This window comes from Brassica napus, chromosome A8 (genome assembly GCF_020379485.1).
Source record: "Brassica napus cultivar Da-Ae chromosome A8, Da-Ae, whole genome shotgun sequence".
NCBI lineage: Eukaryota > Viridiplantae > Streptophyta > Magnoliopsida > Brassicales > Brassicaceae > Brassica > Brassica napus.
In genome coordinates this window covers 2,845,365-2,864,534 of record NC_063441.1, presented here as the reverse complement: position 1 = coordinate 2,864,534, position 19,170 = coordinate 2,845,365, and the positions used below count along the sequence as shown (strand labels likewise).

At 34.4% G+C, this 19,170-nt stretch overlaps 2 pseudogenes; one reads left to right on the top strand and one right to left on the bottom strand.

Annotated features, from left to right (window-relative positions):
• Positions 1-3,129: 3,129 nt before the first annotated feature.
• On the bottom strand, positions 3,130-7,424 carry LOC106381324 (annotated as a pseudogene).
• Positions 7,425-15,503: 8,079 nt separating this feature from the next.
• Positions 15,504-16,780, top strand: LOC125576989 (annotated as a pseudogene).
• The last annotated feature ends 2,390 nt before the right edge of the window (positions 16,781-19,170 follow it).

Sequence of the window (19,170 nt, the reverse complement as noted above, 5' to 3'; positions counted from 1 at the left end):
CTCTTGACCTTAAAGAGTTATTGTGAAAATGACATGCTAAAGAGCAGAAATGTAGAAAGATGTGAAAATAGAAAACATAATAAGAAGTATCTAATGACTAGAAAATTTCACCAGGCATAGGAAGATCAAATGATAGTGTCAGTAAAGTTTTATACCACATCCATCGGTATGATGAGCAGAGAATATATCAGATATATATCTTAAAAGAGAATAAATCTTACAGCTGCCAGTTTGGTGGTTTTATGAGAATCTAAATATCAAATTAACCCAGATTTAACTATAACATTATTACATTACTTATGCAAAGAATATAATATAAAGAACTGAAATGGCTATGTTGTAATCTGAGGACATTTTTTAAAAATGGGAGGGAGAGAGAAAGAGTAAATTCCAACGTTTAAATTTTTGTTTCAAAAGTAAAAAGTTAAGCTATTGCCCGTCGAACCTGGGTCAGCCAGCATGACAAACAGAAATACTAACCACTATACTACAACAACTTGATACCTAAGAATATCATTGTTTGGTTATGACTATATTATAACTTTATTTTATTTGTTAGCTTTAGCTTCCCTTACTCACTAGGACAAGTCAAAATTAAACATGTGCATGCACAATCAAAAAGCAGGATTATTCGCTCTAATAGACAATTTGTAGAATTGACTCGTTCAATAAACTCGTTTCGCTGTGGTCAAAGAGTACGATGGATATTGATTGGGTATTGTAAAATCCATGGACGTTTTTCTAGGTGATACTAGATCGCGTCATTACCTTTGCGGTTAATCTCTTTAGAGGTGAAAATTGTTGTAGATTAATGGAAAATATGATGTTGAGAAAAAAAACAGACAAGTTAAGTTAACTACCTCCATAAAACACAATAAGTTTCCAAAAATGTTTCTGAAGTCAATAGCTTTTGATTGATTGAATTTTACTTTAGTTTTGTGGTACAAATATATGAAGTTGGATACTCAATTTATTGTTGCGGCTATATATAATTCGCTTGAGTCTTTGTCATGTTATTTATATATATATCTGTATGAGGTAAGGCTTTGATGCAGAAATACCTTTTTTTTTTTTTTTTTTTTTTGTCATCAGCATAAACAGACTCATACAGACTCTGTGAACCAAACTGGGAGATGTCGATCCATGTGAACGACGAAAGACGGCTGCTTCCTGACACTACGTGCTAGGCTATCCGCCTTTGTATTTTGCGTTCTTGGCACATGGACAATCTCTGAGCGGGAAAAACTCTCTTTCAGGACTTTAATATCATCTAAATAACTTGCAAAAGCTGGCCATTCTTCTGGTTCCGAAACCATCTTCACCAATTGAGAACAATCCGTTGCAAATGTAACCTGAAATTGTCGTAAGTTCCTCATACACTCCATTGCCCAAAGTAATGCTTCCATCTCCGCATGTAGAGGAGATAGACTAGCCCTAACATTCCTTGCTCCCATCAAACTCTCAAAACCTTCTAAAGTACTAAACCACCCCTGACCAGAGAAACCGCTATCCTCCTTCCAGGACCCATCTGTGAAACACCATCTTCCTTGGTTTAACGGTACTGCCGAACCCTCTACATGTGGCCCTGCTCTCTGTTCCTTCACTATTTGCGCCTCAGCCCATAGTGTGGACTCTGTTTCTGCCAGTTTAATCGTCTCCCTTGGATCCATATCAAGGTTACTAAAAACTTTATTATTCCTTCATTTCCAGATATACCATAGAATCCATGCAAACTGATGATCATCTAGCTGCGGAGAAATTCTCCAAAAAAGATGATCCATGTTTGTAAAAAGAGCTCCTGTTGGAAAGATAGCGGGATTTGATGGTATCTTGGATAGCGCCCAAACCTGTAAAGCTGGAGGACATTCAAAAAATACATGATTAACAGATTCCTCATCAGCGCCACATCGTGCACAACATAAATCACCATTTATCCCTCGCGCTAATTTGTGCCATAAAACATTTTTCAACTGTCCATTACCTTTTCATTTTTTTTGTTGCAATTTTTGCATTAAAACAGATATTTATCCCATCAAAATTTAAGCGAAAAATCTATTCTCAAATATACTGGTGCAATGTTCAACCCCTTCACCCATTCAAAATATTTATCTAAGTATAAATACTATTTTGATTAAAATATTAAGGATGTTTACAAAAATGATACAAATTAATTGTGTTATTACTAGAATGACTCATATTTTTCAAAAATTATTAGAATATTTTCTGGTCGAAATTGCCAGTATCTATAGTTATAACAAAAAAAACATTACCAAAGTGCCCTTAGCATTTAGTCATTGGTAGATAGATTTTTTTTCTATCGACTAATAAGTCTGTTTATAAAAAATTATCTGATGTTAATTTTATTTTTTCTAAAATTTTAAATAAAATATAATTGTAAGAGATCATGTAATAGTAATTTTTCTTTATTAAAACCCAAAAAACCATAAAACAATATCTTTGTAATAATAATTTTCCTTTTTTTAAATCTATTTTAAACCCTAAACATAAGAAAATGGTATCATATTTTTTTGACATCTCATAATCTTAAAATTTTTATTGATGCATGTCACGATCATGTTAATCAACAATTTTGAAGAAACGATTTTTATATAATAAGATAAATAATTTTGACGTCATTATAAGATAACTCTTGTTATTGTGATATTATGATTTGTTATTTGTTTATAAATCAGAATATTTACTTGATTCTATTATCCATTAACACTTTGTTTGGAGGTAATTATAAATAAATTTTATGAAGTGTTTGAATATAGGAGTCATTCAAGTTGAAGACTATCTTTTAGTTCTAATACTTGCCAACTCATAGTTATATATTGCTCTAAAAACACTGAAACCGGTATATATTAATCATAGTAACCGGACAAGATTGATCATTATGCACTTCTGGTTTATTTTGGGTTGTTAAAGTAAGAAAGTATTGAGTATGATATGGAGTTATACAAGAGTGTCTTATATACACGGCAATACGGCATTGTAGTAGGGTTTATTGACGAGAGTATATGGTTTCCTTAAGCATAGAAGATCCTAAATCAATCATTGATCCTTAATAATAGGTACCATATAGTTCAAACTTTAACTGTGTACAAACATTCAATTCAGCTTACTGCGTTTTGTGAAACCAATCTGAGACGTTAGCCCCTTAAAATCATGATAAACTCTACACATAAAAGACTTGTCCAACGTTTCAAAGGGACTCATGAGGAACATTGAAGATGACGTTGTTCCCTCTACAAATCTTTTTAAGGAACGCATAAACATAATTTATGGCAATCTTCTTAGGAAGCGATGAATTTCTTCTTGCTTTCACGACAGTGTTTCCTTGAATATGAACAACCCCTGAGTCTCTACCACTCTTTAGAAACTCCAGCTCGTTTGTCTCCTCCTCACCCACCGCTCTGTCCGGGTAGTAGCTAGCTGCATTGATCGGTATATCAAGGGGGATGATTGTGTCCAGTGTTGATACCGTGTAGTCCACCATCGAAGAGAACATGTCCATGTCGTTATTGTTGATCAATACTTCTCTGGACTGATGCGGCTGGCTGCAGATAGAAGCACTGCTGCTGTTGCTTGAGTTCGAAACTGGCTCCATCATTCTTTCCATTTGGATGAAAGAGAACAGGTTGTTAAACAGCTTGTTCTCGAAATCGTCGTCTTTCTTCTGTAGATCCTTATAACCGTACCTGTTCAACGGCTGAGAATTACTTAAGTGCATTATAAGTCACAAAAGTAACCATGAAAGTACCTGGCAACACAGCGGAACATTCGGAATGTCTTGGATCCGATTCTCTTCACTAGAAACCTCTCTTCTTCAGGGACAGTATAGACAGGGAGGTACTTGACGCAGACAAAGACTACAACTGAATGAATCGCCGGGAGGTTAGTGATGACATGAGAGAAGATGTGAGGAACGCCACTCGCTAGCTCTGAGTAGACTATCCCTATCCCCGGGACCCGGACAAGCCCAAGACTCGGGCCAAGGCTGATGATCCAGCTCATTGAAACTTTGCTATGCACTTGGAACTCATATCTCTTGATTTTTACGTAATTCCAGACCAGCATTACAACAAGTAAGACCGCTGCTATGACTAGCGGAAGCCAACCACCTTGGTTAACCTTTAAAAGAACTGCCGAGAAGTACGCGCCTTCAACCATGAGGGACAGCACGGTGAATACGAGGATGAGAAACCAGTTGCACCGCCATACAAGTAGCATAAGAAGCACCATGAGTACTGTAGTCACAAGCATCACAACCGCGACTGCGGTCCCTATTTTCATCATGATACCAAGACAGTCAGTCAGAGGTTTTATCTATTAGAGACATAGTCTCACCCATCCGATGTTGGAATGGATCCCAAGTAATATATAAGATAGATAGGTCACTCCTCTTAACACCAATTGGTTTTAGGTTGAAAGCCCATCTAGCTTAACGTTATCAACATGGTTTAACATGAGCATCATACCGTATGCATTCCCTATTTGGTTTTGATTCTTGAATCTAGCAGTGACGGCTATGCAACCAACCATGAGTATCCAGTTGATATCCGGGCTATAAATCTGACCAAGAAACTTCTTCGAAGTATGAACGACTTTCACTGGAGGAAAACACCCATGAGCCACAGCCTGCTTGATTATCGAATATGTCCCTGATATTGTAGCTTGGCTTCCAACAACTGCAGCTCCTGTGGCAACTATAAACATTGGCCAATATATACTATCTGTGGAGTCAAAGCAAAAGAGATAAAAGTTCAGCATGATTAGGCACTATGACTTTAATCAGTAAGACAAGTTTTATGACAAACCCGGGATAGATTCATAGAATGCATTTGCATAGTTATCTTTGTTTTTGACAAGGTACGCAGCTTGGCCACAATATGCTAAAAGAAGACAAGGGAACACGAAAAGCGTAAAGGCAAGCTGTATAGCTAATAAAGGGAAATAAGCAATGTCGTCGTATAGTGCCTCTGTCCCTACATTTTTAAAAGATGAAACAACAAAGAAGATGCATTTGAAGATCAGTTGAAAAAAGAGGCTAGGGGCAAAGAACAAACATGTTTAGCATGTAACCTGTTATGCTGAGCAGAATTCCGCCAAGCGAAACCCAACCATCTCTCCCTCTCCGTCTGAAGTACATGTATACATATGTCGGCGAAAAGGCTTTTAAAACGCTTGTATCGTATATGCAGATGTTGTATAACCCAGTGCCTCCAATAAACAGAAGTCAAACAAAGACAATAGGTGCAAAGAGCCATGCAACTTTGTCCGTACCATACTGCTGCATACTGAACAGACCCACCAAAATAAGAACAGCGACGATCACAACGGTGTCTGAGAAAATAGAGTTGGGGAAGGATTAACAGAGATATGAAAACAGCAGAATCCTAAAAAAAAAGACTAACACGAGAATATACCGCTACTCATCTGTGGATTGTTAACTTTGATCCCACCAGTAGCTGAAAGAACTGAAGCGGGAACTAACACTCAGTAACCTGTCATCTATGAATCCATGAAATGTAAGCAAAGAGAGATCTACATACCTGAGATAGCCGGGGTAAAGATGCCATCACCAATCGTCATACAAGTCCCTACAAGAACAATTATCAGAAGCGCTCTCTTCCTAGAGTCTTTCTTCTCCAACCAGTTCATGGTTTTCGCAGCCATAGACCCCTCAGGCAAGAAAGTACGTCCATATGTCGTGAGCTCCTGGTCGCTACGTTGCTGGTCCGGGATTAGTTTCAGTTTACCATTTCTGCATAGCAACGAGTAAATAGCTAGAGTCCCACCTGCACATACATTTCATTAATTCAAGAGCAGCTAAATTTGTAGTGGTTTTACTTACTTTGAACATATAGTGAGTGGGATCCTACCTTGACCGTTGTCGTTAGCTTTGCAGACAATGAAGACATATTTGATGAGAGGGATAAGCAAGAGGGAGTAAATGATTAAAGAAAGTGCTCCAATTACATCTTCGGTGTCATTTATTCCATCAGGGAATGTATTGTAAAACACGTACAAGGGAGATGTCCCCAAGTCGCCATAAACTATCCCTAGACTCTGGAAGGCCAACCTCAGAAGCATCAACGTTGATAAACCCTGTAGACAATAGATGAAGTGGATAAAAAATACTCAGCTTCTTATCTCTTTCACTTATGTATATGATTGAATTAGCTTCTGAAATGATGTCTCATAGAATTTACATCTCTTTTTTTTTTTTTGATAACCTTGGTGGTGTGATCCAAAAACTCTCTAGGCCCCAAGAATAATCACCACTAGATCTGCAGTATCTACATTTTTTTTTACCATTTAATATGTCTAAGGTGGTCGACCCAGATGACTGTACTCACAACTGTCCTATTTACCAATAGAATTTACATCTTACTCTTAGGATGTTATTCAGTCATGAATTTTATACATAATCAATTGTTATCCGATTGGTATTCTTAATTAAAGATTAAAATTGGTGTTTTGTAAACCATGTTTACTATTTTCATACACAGTTTTGTGTTATTCAATCAAAGATTAATTTTAAGAATTTTACTAAAATCCTATATTATTCAAAACACTTTATTTTTCGGAAATCTTTGTATAGTATAGTCCCTAAAATGAAACTCAATTGAGCTTCGTGAATAAATTGCTGGGAAAAAAATTGAAGGTATAATACACACACATACACATATTCTCTTGAATTTTATCAAAATTGTAAGTGTTGAAGGCTATATAAAACATCAAAATAACTCTTAATCAGTGAATAACAGTCCCCAAACATATAGTTACGTTATTCTCATGTCACAGCCAAATAAGAACTAGCTTGAAAGAAGAGATTTGCGAATTCTCAGAAGAAAGAAACAAGATCCAGAAAGTTCTCAATTCTCAACCTTGATCATGTGAATTGTTCATCTCTCTTTGAGTTAATTGAATTCAGATAGTACTCAAAACTATAAACATTGATTATTTTGTTTTAAACTAATACTCATGTTTATGTCCTAAGTATAGACAAGAAGAACTTTACAAGAAGAAAAAATGATAGGTTATGTATAGTATTTACCTTTTCTTTCTGCATGTTCTTGAGCTTATGTGCTTCTTCATCCATTGGCTGATCAAGTTTCTGCTCTAAATCCCACATAGCTCCTACGTTTCGCCCTTCTATTGTTTCCTCTCTTTCTCCTATTTCCGCCATTTTTCTTTGCCCGGATACAGCAAGAGAGAGTTTGAAATTCCCAAAATTTTCAGGCAAAGCTAAACCTCTATGGATCAAATTTGCTGGCTATGAGACAAGTATCTACGTGTTTTCTGCTTGTTAGTGGAACTAAATGAAGTGGCTTTGATTTATGAAAGAGGTAGCAATATTTAGTATCAACTATGTGAGAAGTTGATTAATATATAGGAGCCAAAGGAAAAGACCTACCATTTGAAAAGAAAAAGTCTATAAAATGTTTAATATATTAACAATAAATAAATAATATCAGATCAGTCAAAAAATAATCAGATTACGCGACGTAAACACGGACTGGGGAATAATTTGGGTTTTGTAGTTTTGTTAACCATGTTCTCTGATCTCTTCGTCTGTTTCAAATAATAAAAGGACAACAACTTACTTAAAAGCTACAGATAGAATTGTACCATATGTTTTGGGTTTATTTTATTCATATGATACCGACGACCACACTTTACCATTACGGTATTACCAAGAATATGCTCGGCTCTAAGTTATCGACTGAGTGGCCATAGCACCATTAGTGGTTCGTGGTAGCTTGTGGCACCAAGTGGCGGAGGTACGTAGAGAGGAGGGAAAGGAGCTGGCCCATATGAATTATTGAAGAACCTTTTATTTTAAGTGATTTTTGAAATTTTTATGATTAAGTGGCAAAATCTCTTGTAATGCCTCATATGATTTTAAGTTTATGATTAAGTGGCACCCAGTGGCGGAGGTAGATTTTATATTACCCTGGTGGACCTTTTGTCTGGCTAGAGAGCCGTGCCCACCTTGAAGTGAAAAAGGTCTTTGTCTAAGACTCCTTTATAATGACAAAATTTTGGGGCCCCTAATGTCTATTTTTTTTGTATTTAGTAAATATAATTAGTTAGATTTAAACTAGATTTGAGATTCAGTTTTTGTTTGAAACTATTTTTTGTTATAATCTGTTTAAAGTCATTAATTTCTAAGTTCTAGCCCATGCAAATTAGGATGATTTGCCGAAAAAATCACAGAAATAAAACTTGATGCAATTTTGTTGATTTTTAAGGTCTTATCTATTATTATCTAGTTATATATTTTGGGGTGTTTTCAAAACCAACCCATATTTTCAAGTCAAATCCAAAACCAACCCTTTTTTTTTTGTCCATACTATTCATCAATAAAATTTCCATACTATCCTTATGTTTTTGAATTATTCACAAAATTGCCATTTTTATTTATTTTTTTATTAATTTCGAAATTAACAAAAAATCAAATACACCCTAACCATTTCTTCTTATTTACAAAAATGCCATCATCATCAATTTTTCCAACCACCATGAACCACCATTTTTGAGCTCTAAAGCTCTAGAATTCAATTTTCAACCACTTTTTTTTCTCATTATAACCCAAAAAACTTCATTTCTCTCATCTCCTCTACATTTCCATCTAAAAAACTCTCATAACTATCATTTTCATAATCACAAACTTCATATTTTCGAGTTTCTTCATTAGTGAATCGTTAAAGATGCTTCTTTTTGCTCATATTTGGAGTTTTTGGACGGTTGAAAAGGTTGGAAACAAGCTTTACACATGAAAAATGTAACTATTTACATGATTTTCGTTCTTTTTCAGATCTGTGTCGCGACGGTAGACTGTTTTGTATGTCTACGCCTCCGTGGAGACTTACGATGCAGTCTATTTGTCAACGCACGGGTTAGTTTTGCAATTGAGCAGACAAATTTTTTTTCTAACGCAGACTTCCCCAGTAGTCTCCGTCTTTACCTTTGACAACAAAAATAAAACTTTCGGTAGACTTACTAAGACGTCTACCTAAAAGAGGTTAGTTTTTCATTTGACCGAACTTTTGACTTTTCAAAATAGACTTCAACGGAAGTCTACAAAATGTAGACTGCCAACAAAGTCTATAAAAGGTCAGTTTTGCATTTGACCAAAACTTTGACTTCGTGGAATATGTTAGTTTTGTGTTTGACCAAAAAGTTTAAAAAGCAATCAAAAATTTATTAAATTGTAGACTTCATATGCAGTCTTCTTATCTTAAAAAAAAAATGTAGACTGCGTATAAAGTCTACTTTTTTATTTTGGTCAAATGCAAAACCAACCCGTCGGATTTGAGAGTAGACTTCACAAGAAGTCTACACACCCGTAGACGTTCATTTTAATCTACTGATTTGAAGTCAAACTTGGTCAATTGCAAAACTAACCTCTTTCAAAAAAATTCAAACATGTAGACTACATATGAAGTCTAGTTCTGAAAGTCAAATCTTGGATGAATTCTGGTCAATTGCAAAAAGTAACCTTTTTAAATTGTAGACTGAAATGAAAGTCTACATGTACAAAATTACAACTTTTATTCAACTATAGAAAGCAACCCGTAAAATGGTCAATTGCAAAAACCAACCCAAAGAGTAGACCTATTTGACAGTCTACGTCTGTAAACTGAAAAGAACGTCAACATCTTCAGAGACTAAATATTAAGTCTTCATAGAAAAATCTATAAAAATGTGAATTTGTGTATTATTCATTAAATTTTTTCTAGTTTTTTTGTTTGACAGTGTGTGTTAGTTAATCCTAATGGGTTTGAGTGATTTTGAAAATAATTTTTTTTTTTAAATATGAAGGTATAATTCATTTGATTTGACAATGTTGTTAGCTAATAATTGTAGACGTATTTCTAAGTCTTCGTTTATAGTTTTGCTAGTAAGGCTGAGCTTGTTTCAAAGCTGAAGTCGGTGACTGTGGAATATAATTTTACATTTTCAGCATATAAGACAACAAAAACTCTGTATGTGGCTAAGTGTCGTGTTCAAGGATGTGGTTGGAAACTTAGAGCGAGTGTGAAGTATGGGCCAAAGACATTTTGGGTGACAAAATATTCGAAAAAGATGAAGAATCGGAAAGGTTGAAGAATGTTCCTTGTGCATGATGGCTGTACACATGGTAAACTTCTTGAAATGATACAAGAAGATTATGATCTGGACAACAAAATTGAGAAGATGGTGCTAACCTATTCCTTACCAAACATCATTTAAAACAAATGACTCCGAATAGGAATATACTCCTCTTATGCCTGTCACGAATAATCGACAAGTACGGAACTTGATCGAGTTATCTAAGACACACTTTGTACGCCTTTGTATCAAGCCTGCGCCAATACACTAAAAAAATTTGGATTGACTATATGTTAAATAATAAGTGTAGACGTTTTGTAAATCTACAAATGTAGACTGCAGTTGAAGTCTACGTCGTAAATTCTATTAAAAGTGTATTTGTGTATTATTCATCATATTTTTTCATGATTTAATTATTTTACAGTGTATGTTAGTAAAATTTTAATGGTCTTGGATGAATTTCACAATTTAATGTGTTATAATTATACACTTGATACTTATTGCAAATTGTTTTGATTAGTATTATTCTTGAAAATTTTTGGGAAAATTTTGTATAGATTTTCTTCTTCTCACATGTGTGTTAGTTATTATTTTAGCTTATGGTGGTTTTACTTGTTTGGTTGGTTAGATCTTGTGAAAAAATTGATATCTAACAAAAAATTAATAATATCATACAAGTGGAAAACAACTAAAAATGAATACAATGTTTATAGATTATGCATTAAAAAATTATTTAAAAATTAATATTTTATTATGAAAGTTATTACAGAGCAATATATTAAAAAGTATTCTTGAGTATGTTTGATTTTTCATAATCTTGATGCTTCAAATAAAGTCTTGGAAAAAGTACCTGCCAAATAAGATAGAGTTATGAGAAAAAAAAAAGATAAAAAATAAAATCATATTTTAGTAGACTTTTTATTAAGTCTACGTAAAGTTATTGTTTAGTAGACTTTAGTTGAAGTCTACACTAATGGAAAATTTTCATATTAAAAGTGTGCATTTAGAAAATTTGAAAATATTTGTTCTGGAAAATATTTCAAAAATGGTTTTTTGTCATCCTTGTAACAAAGCAAAAAGATAATGTATGAATCTATAAATTTAGTTCATTATAAACACAAAATATCTTATAATGAATATATGGAAAGCATTTTTGGGAAGATGATTTGAAAATATTGGAAGAGAATACCTGCAAAATAAAAAAAATTTTAAAAATAAGATAAAAATTAAAATCATATTTGAGTAAACTTCTAATGAAATTTGCTTAAAATTCAAGGCTAGTAGACTTCATTTGAAGTCTACCAGCCGTAAGTTTTAAGTAGATTTCAAATGAAGTCTACTCTATCAAAAAAAATAGATCTGAAAAATAATACAATAAAAAATATGAAATAAGTTTAAATCTAAAAAACTTTTAAAAATATGATTTAATAGACAAAATAGTTATAAATTAAAGACATATTAATATGAATTAATATGTAACTTTATTTGAATATAAATACTAGAACACATATTTTAAATCTATAGATGTAAACCTTACATTTCTAGGAGGAGAAGAGAACAACTATGGAAGAAAATACCTGCAAAATAAGATAAAATTATTAAAAAACATAGAAAAAAAAATTAAAGTCATATTTTTGTAGACTTCCAATGAAGTCTGCTTAAACTTTGGTTTAGTAAACTTCATATGAAGTCTGCAAGCTTTAGTAAACTTCTTTAGAAGTCTACACTGTCTGATAATTTTCAGATCTGAAAAAATCTATATATTTTGAAATGTGAAATAATTTTAAATCTGAAAATACTTTACATAATATAATTTATAAGGTAAACTAGTAGCAAATTAATGTAGAGAGCTTGATCTATAAATTTATTTGAATATAAACATGTAAATACATATTTAAAATCTATTAATCTAAAACTTACATTTTTAGAGGAGATGATGAAATCCATGAGTGATAATACCTACCAAAAAAAGATAATATTGAGAGAAATAAACATAAAATACACATTTAAAATCTATAGATCGAAAACTTACATTTTTAAAGGAGAAGATGAAAACCATGAATCATAATATCTAAATGACAAGATATATTGTGAGAAAGACTTGAGAAAATTTTAGAGAGAAAGAAGATAATGAGAGAGATTTAGAAACAATTGAGAGAATTTTAGAGAGAAGAAAGAAAGTTTTAGAGAGAAGGGAGAGAGTTTTAAGAACTTGTGCAGCCACTTTAGAGAGAGATTGAATAAATTTTGTTTATATAGGGAGACAAAAATGTAACTAGGTTAAAATTACGATACTGTAGACTTCGTTTGAAGTCTACTAAAATTAAAATTTGGAGTAGATCTTACTATAACATAGTAGACCTTTTTGGAAGTCTACTATAATAATTTAATTATGTTGTTTATTCTTTATTATTTTAATATTTTAATATATGATTTATTAAATTTATTTCTTTATTTTTTAATAGTTATAGTATATGATTTCACTTTTTTATTCTAAGGAACTTAACTTAGTTTAAATATAATGATTTTTTTGTAAAACAAATTGAAAAATATAGACTGAAAAAGACGTCTTCAGATAAATAGACTTTATTGTAGGTCTACGAAACCCTAAACCACAAATATCAAACCCTAAATGTTTTGCTTGATAATCAAAAGTCTCATTATACAAAATATAAAAACTAAACATTAATATGCAGATTTAAGTTATAAAACAAAAAAAAAAACAAAATCTAAAATAAACCTATGAAATCAACTACGAAAAGACATAACATGTTAGAACTTTTGTTTCTAAACATGAACATAGTCTAGCACATGATAACCAATTAGTATATATCTTCAAATTGTTCGATTATATGAAATTTTAATTATTTATTCATATTATCCATTTATTGATGATTATTAAATATACAAAAATTATTTTTATACATTTTCAAATAAATTAGTAGACCAAATTAGAGGGTAGACTACAAAACAAGTCTATAAAGTAGAATTCGTAGGAAGTCTATATATATGTAGACTTCTTTTATTACGTGTAGACTTCCAAAGGATAGACTCAACGTAAAATAATTTCTGTTTTTGTTTGGTCATATTTGAGGAATTCGTGTGTTCAAAATTTTCATATTGTCCAAGTTTTATTTTCTACAAATTCAAGCCTTGAACCTTTCTTATGCGAGACTCCGTTATAGCGATATTATGGAAGGAGGAAGATTTGAAGCTTAGAACTCAAGTTTTTATAAAGGGTGTGCTGAGGCAAACTAAATAAACTACATATTATTTTTATTTAATGCTATTGTGGATTGTTCATTGTCGAATCATATCAGTCTTGGTTAGCATATACCTAATATTAATATGTTATAGTCAAGCAATATTAAATGAAATACGTTTAAATAAAAATTCTGATCAAATCTAACTCTCTAGTTTGTTGAAACCTAAAAAAGCTCTCTACACAGACTCAAGCTCCGCATCCCTCATTGCATCTAGATTTGAGGCCTTCTCCGGCCGGCGCTCCTCGCCGTGCTGTAAGAGGACCTCCTCGAACTCTCCTTTCAATTATTAGTGCTTTTGTAGTCTTTGAGCCTCAGAGGAGATGGCTAGTGATGAAGCGTTACTTTGACGGCATTGGTTTCTAGATCTCAAGCGGTGGCTTGTTGATGGCTCGGTGACGTTGGCTTCTGTGTCATGGCGTGCCCTCTCCGCCTGTGGATGATGTTAAAGCTGACTGTAGATCTGAGGGCTTTTGATCTGGTTTGATGGGACCGCCTGCCGTTTGTTGGTTAATCTTCGTCTTTGACCCTCTCTGTTGTGGCTTAGTATTTAATGGTTTAGTTATGGTAGTTAAGATGAGTGTGTTTGTGGCTGGCTTGTTATGTGCTGTTGCTTTAGCTCTTCTGGTGGTCTTATGCTTGGTCTGGAGTGTCGATGCTAAACCCTATCGTTTTTTGGTACGCGGGTGGTGTTTTAGCTGGTTTATATTTTGTTGTGGTTTAATGCTGCTGGTTTTGATGTGGTGATGTGGGTCTAATGCTCTTGGTCCTCAGTCTTAAGTGAGGCATCAGAGGTTGCCGGAGTTTTCCCTACAGGTCGTAGCATCTCATCCTCAATTTTATAGGAATTTAAAGAGTTCTCGTAAGGCTGTTAGTGTCTTTTGAAGGACAAGTTGATTTATTTGGTGTCTTGGAGTTGGTTTGGTCGTACGACATTGTGTAAAGGAGCATGTTTCTGGTCTTCAGGTTGGGTCCTTCGCCTGTGGGTTCCGTCTTTGCTCTCCTTTGAGGCGTCCGGTTTTTCCCTAGTGTTGTCTCTGGTCTGTCTACGTCGCTCTTCCTTTGTGGTTAAGTTAAAATTTCAGTGGTGTAGCAACGAACTCAAGAAGTTGTGCGGTCCTTTGGTTTGGAACCGACGGGTTTTTCCGGATTACTTGGTAAGGGACCGAGGAGCCTTTGCTCAATCAATGGGTCTTTGAGCAGTTAATTTCCAAACGTCCCCTCCCCTTTCTTTGGCTGCTCGGGTTGTAGATGTGTTCATTTCCTGGCTTCTTTTGATGAAGCAGTGGTAAGTCTTGTTTGTGTTTGGTGGTTCCATGGTGGAATTGTGTTATAAGATTGGCTATCAACCCTAATAATTTAGGTTTGCATCGCTTTCTCAACTATTATGGCTTCTGGTTTCGCTGATCTTCACCAAGCTTGAAGTTTATTGTTGTGCTCCATCTCGCTTTCTTTATCTTATTTTTTCTTTGTTCTTTGTAAGTTATTGGAGTTTGTGTTATCTCCAAACATTGTTTCTGGATGGTTTTTTACCACGCCGGTTATTGGCTTCGCAATCTTTGCTGCTTTGTATAAGTTGACGTTTAAAATTAATATAAATCCAATAGATGACAAAAAAAAAAAAGAAGAAAATCCTGATCATAAAATACATTAAAATACATAAGCAAACACCATTCTTTGTTTAGTGTACTCTTTGTTTAGCATTAGAAGCATCAACTGGTCTGAACCAAAAAGAGAAGCATCAACCGAAATTTACCAAATCTCTACAGAGTGAGGATCATTTCAAAAGAGAGAATGAGAGTAGTCGTCAACTACAAGAATCTTATCTTGTGCATACTCTTTACTTATGAGTGACATAATAGAAAACGAACCCAACTGATTGATGCTTGTGAATAAGCTAAAGTCCCCATCAACCCTCTTATCCTTTTGCACCAAATTCAGTCAAAAAAAAGAAAAGAAAAAACGATCTTATCCTGCGCATATGCCCACTTTTATCCTGCGCATATACACACTCTCCACTACTATCGTGCACTTCTACAAATTTAAACACAAAAGAATTTCACAAAACTCAAAAAGCAAAGAATCTGACCCATTCACATACGTTTCACAAACACTATCATGCCCACCACACGATTAACCCAAAGAAGAGAGAGAAAAAAAAAAAAAGAGAGAGTGAGAGAGTAAAGAGATTGAAGCAGAATCTAATGGAGAGTGTGGCAGTGACATGGAGCAGAGAAGAAGAGAAATCATTCGAGAACGCAATTGCTATGCATTGCGTAGAAGAGGAGATAACAGAGGATCAATGGATGAAAATGGCGTCAATGGTTCCAACCAAATCATTACAAGAAGTCAAGAATCATTACCAAATGCTTTTAGAAGATGTCAAGGCAATCGAGAGTGGACAAGTCCCATTGCCTCGCTATCAAAGAAACAGGCGAGGAAGCTGCAGCAACTTCTCCGGCGAACAGAGACTGTCATTCCTCCGGCGGAGGCGGATCAACGGAGAAGAAACCAAACCATGGAGTCTCCGGATAAGTAGCTCCAATGGCGGCGGAAGAAGTAGTTCCAAACTTGAACAAGAGAGGAAGAAAGGGATCCCATGGACACAAGAAGAGCATCGGTTTCCTCTTCTTCTTCCTCAACTCTTTTATAAAAGTGAAATAACGATGTTGCCTTTATTCAAATGCTCTGTTTTTGTTTTTGTTGTTGAAGGTTGTTTCTTTTGGGTTTGGAAAAATTTGGGAAAGGAGATTGGAGAAGCATCTCAAGGAACTATGTGATCACAAGAACACCAACTCAAGTGGCAAGTCATGCTCAAAAATACTTCATCCGGCTTAACTCAATGAACCGAGATCGAAGAAGGTCTAGCATTCACGACATCACTTCTGTGAACAATCAAGCTCCCGCGGTTACAGGACAACAACAACAACAACAACAAGTGGTTAAGCATAGACCAGCTCAGCCTCAGCCTCAGCCACAACATCACACAATGGCTGGATTAGGGATGTATGGTGGTGCACCCGTGGGACAACCTATCATCGCACCGCCTGATCATATGGGTTCAGCTGTGGGAACACCTGTGATGCTTCCACCTCCAATGGGAACTCATCATCATATTGGAGTTGCTCCTTATGCTGTACCTTCTTATCCGGTTCCACCATTACCACAGCAACATCCAGCTCCATCTACTATGCATTGACAACAACAAGTGGTGAAAACTGACACCACATTGTACTGAATACTTGTGTACATTTTCTCAAATTGAACAGTGAGAGAAGGAACAATAACGGAGACTGAGACGAGCAATAATAATGTACAGCAGAGGAATCTGTTTCTTTCCATTTCAAAAATCATTGTTTTGGGTATATTTCTGTCTGTAGAGAGAAAGATATATAGAGATCTTTCTTTCTTTCCTCTTGACCTTAAAGAGTTATTGTGAAAATGACATGCTAAAGAGCAGAAATGTAGAAAGATGTGAAATAGAAAACATAATAAGAAGTATCTAATGACTAGAAAATTTCACCAGGCATAGGAAGATCAAATGATAGTGTCAGTAAAGTTTTATACCACATCCATCGGTATGATGAGCAGAGAATATATCAGATATATATCTTAAAAGAGAATAAATCTTACAGCTGCCAGTTTGGTGGTTTTATGAGAATCTAAATATCAAATTAACCCAGATTTAACTATAACATTATTACATTACTTATGCAAAGAATATAATATAAAGAACTGAAATGGCTATGTTGTAATCTGAGGACATTTTTTAAAAATGGGAGGGAGAGAGAAAGAGTAAATTCCAACGTTTAAATTTTTGTTTCAAAAGTAAAAAGTTAAGCTATTGCCCGTCGAACCTGGGTCAGCCAGCATGACAAACAGAAATACTAACCACTATACTACAACAACTTGATACCTAAGAATATCATTGTTTGGTTATGACTATATTATAACTTTATTTTATTTGTTAGCTTTAGCTTCCCTTACTCACTAGGACAAGTCAAAATTAAACATGTGCATGCACAATCAAAAAGCAGGATTATTCGCTCTAATAGACAATTTGTAGAATTGACTCGTTCAATAAACTCGTTTCGCTGTGGTCAAAGAGTACGATGGATATTGATTGGGTATTGTAAAATCCATGGACGTTTTCTAGGTGATACTAGATCGCGTCATTACCTTTGCGGTTAATCTCTTTAGAGGTGAAAATTGTTGTAGATTAATGGAAAATATGATGTTGAGAAAAAAAACAGACAAGTTAAGTTAACTACCTCCATAAAACACAATAAGTTTCCAAAAATGTTTCTGAAGTCAATAGCTTTTGATTGATTGAATTTTACTTTAGTTTTGTGGTACAATATATGAAGTTGGATACTCAATTTATTGTTGCGGCTATATATAATTCGCTTGAGTCTTTGTCATGTTATTTATATATATATCTGTATGAGGTAAGGCTTTGATGCAGAAATACCTTTTTTTTTTTTTTTTTTTTTGTCATCAGCATAAACAGACTCATACAGACTCTGTGAACCAAACTGGGAGATGTCGATCCATGTGAACGACGAAAGACGGCTGCTTCCTGACACTACGTGCTAGGCTATCCGCCTTTGTATTTTGCGTTCTTGGCACATGGACAATCTCTGAGCGGGAAAAACTCTCTTTCAGGACTTTAATATCATCTAAATAACTTGCAAAAGCTGGCCATTCTTCTGGTTCCGAAACCATCTTCACCAATTGAGAACAATCCGTTGCAAATGTAACCTGAAATTGTCGTAAGTTCCTCATACACTCCATTGCCCAAAGTAATGCTTCCATCTCCGCATGTAGAGGAGATAGACTAGCCCTAACATTCCTTGCTCCCATCAAACTCTCAAAACCTTCTAAAGTACTAAACCACCCCTGACCAGAGAAACCGCTATCCTCCTTCCAGGACCCATCTGTGAAACACCATCTTCCTTGGTTTAACGGTACTGCCGAACCCTCTACATGTGGCCCTGCTCTCTGTTCCTTCACTATTTGCGCCTCAGCCCATAGTGTGGACTCTGTTTCTGCCAGTTTAATCGTCTCCCTTGGATCCATATCAAGGTTACTAAAAACTTTATTATTCCTTCATTTCCAGATATACCATAGAATCCATGCAAACTGATGATCATCTAGCTGCGGAGAAATTCTCCAAAAAAGATGATCCATGTTTGTAAAAAGAGCTCCTGTTGGAAAGATAGCGGGATTTGATGGTATCTTGGATAGCGCCCAAACCTGTAAAGCTGGAGGACATTCAAAAAATACATGATTAACAGATTCCTCATCAGCGCCACATCGTGCACAACATAAATCACCATTTATCCCTCGCGCTAATTTGTGCCATAAAACATTTTTCAACTGTCCATTACCTTTTCATTTTTTTTGTTGCAATTTTTGCATTAAAACAGATATTTATCCCATCAAAATTTAAGCGAAAAATCTATTCTCAAATATACTGGTGCAATGTTCAACCCCTTCACCCATTCAAAATATTTATCTAAGTATAAATACTATTTTGATTAAAATATTAAGGATGTTTACAAAAATGATACAAATTAATTGTGTTATTACTAGAATGACTCATATTTTTCAAAAATTATTAGAATATTTTCTGGTCGAAATTGCCAGTATCTATAGTTATAACAAAAAAAACATTACCAAAGTGCCCTTAGCATTTAGTCATTGGTAGATAGATTTTTTTTCTATCGACTAATAAGTCTGTTTATAAAAAATTATCTGATGTTAATTTTATTTTTTCTAAAATTTTAAATAAAATATAATT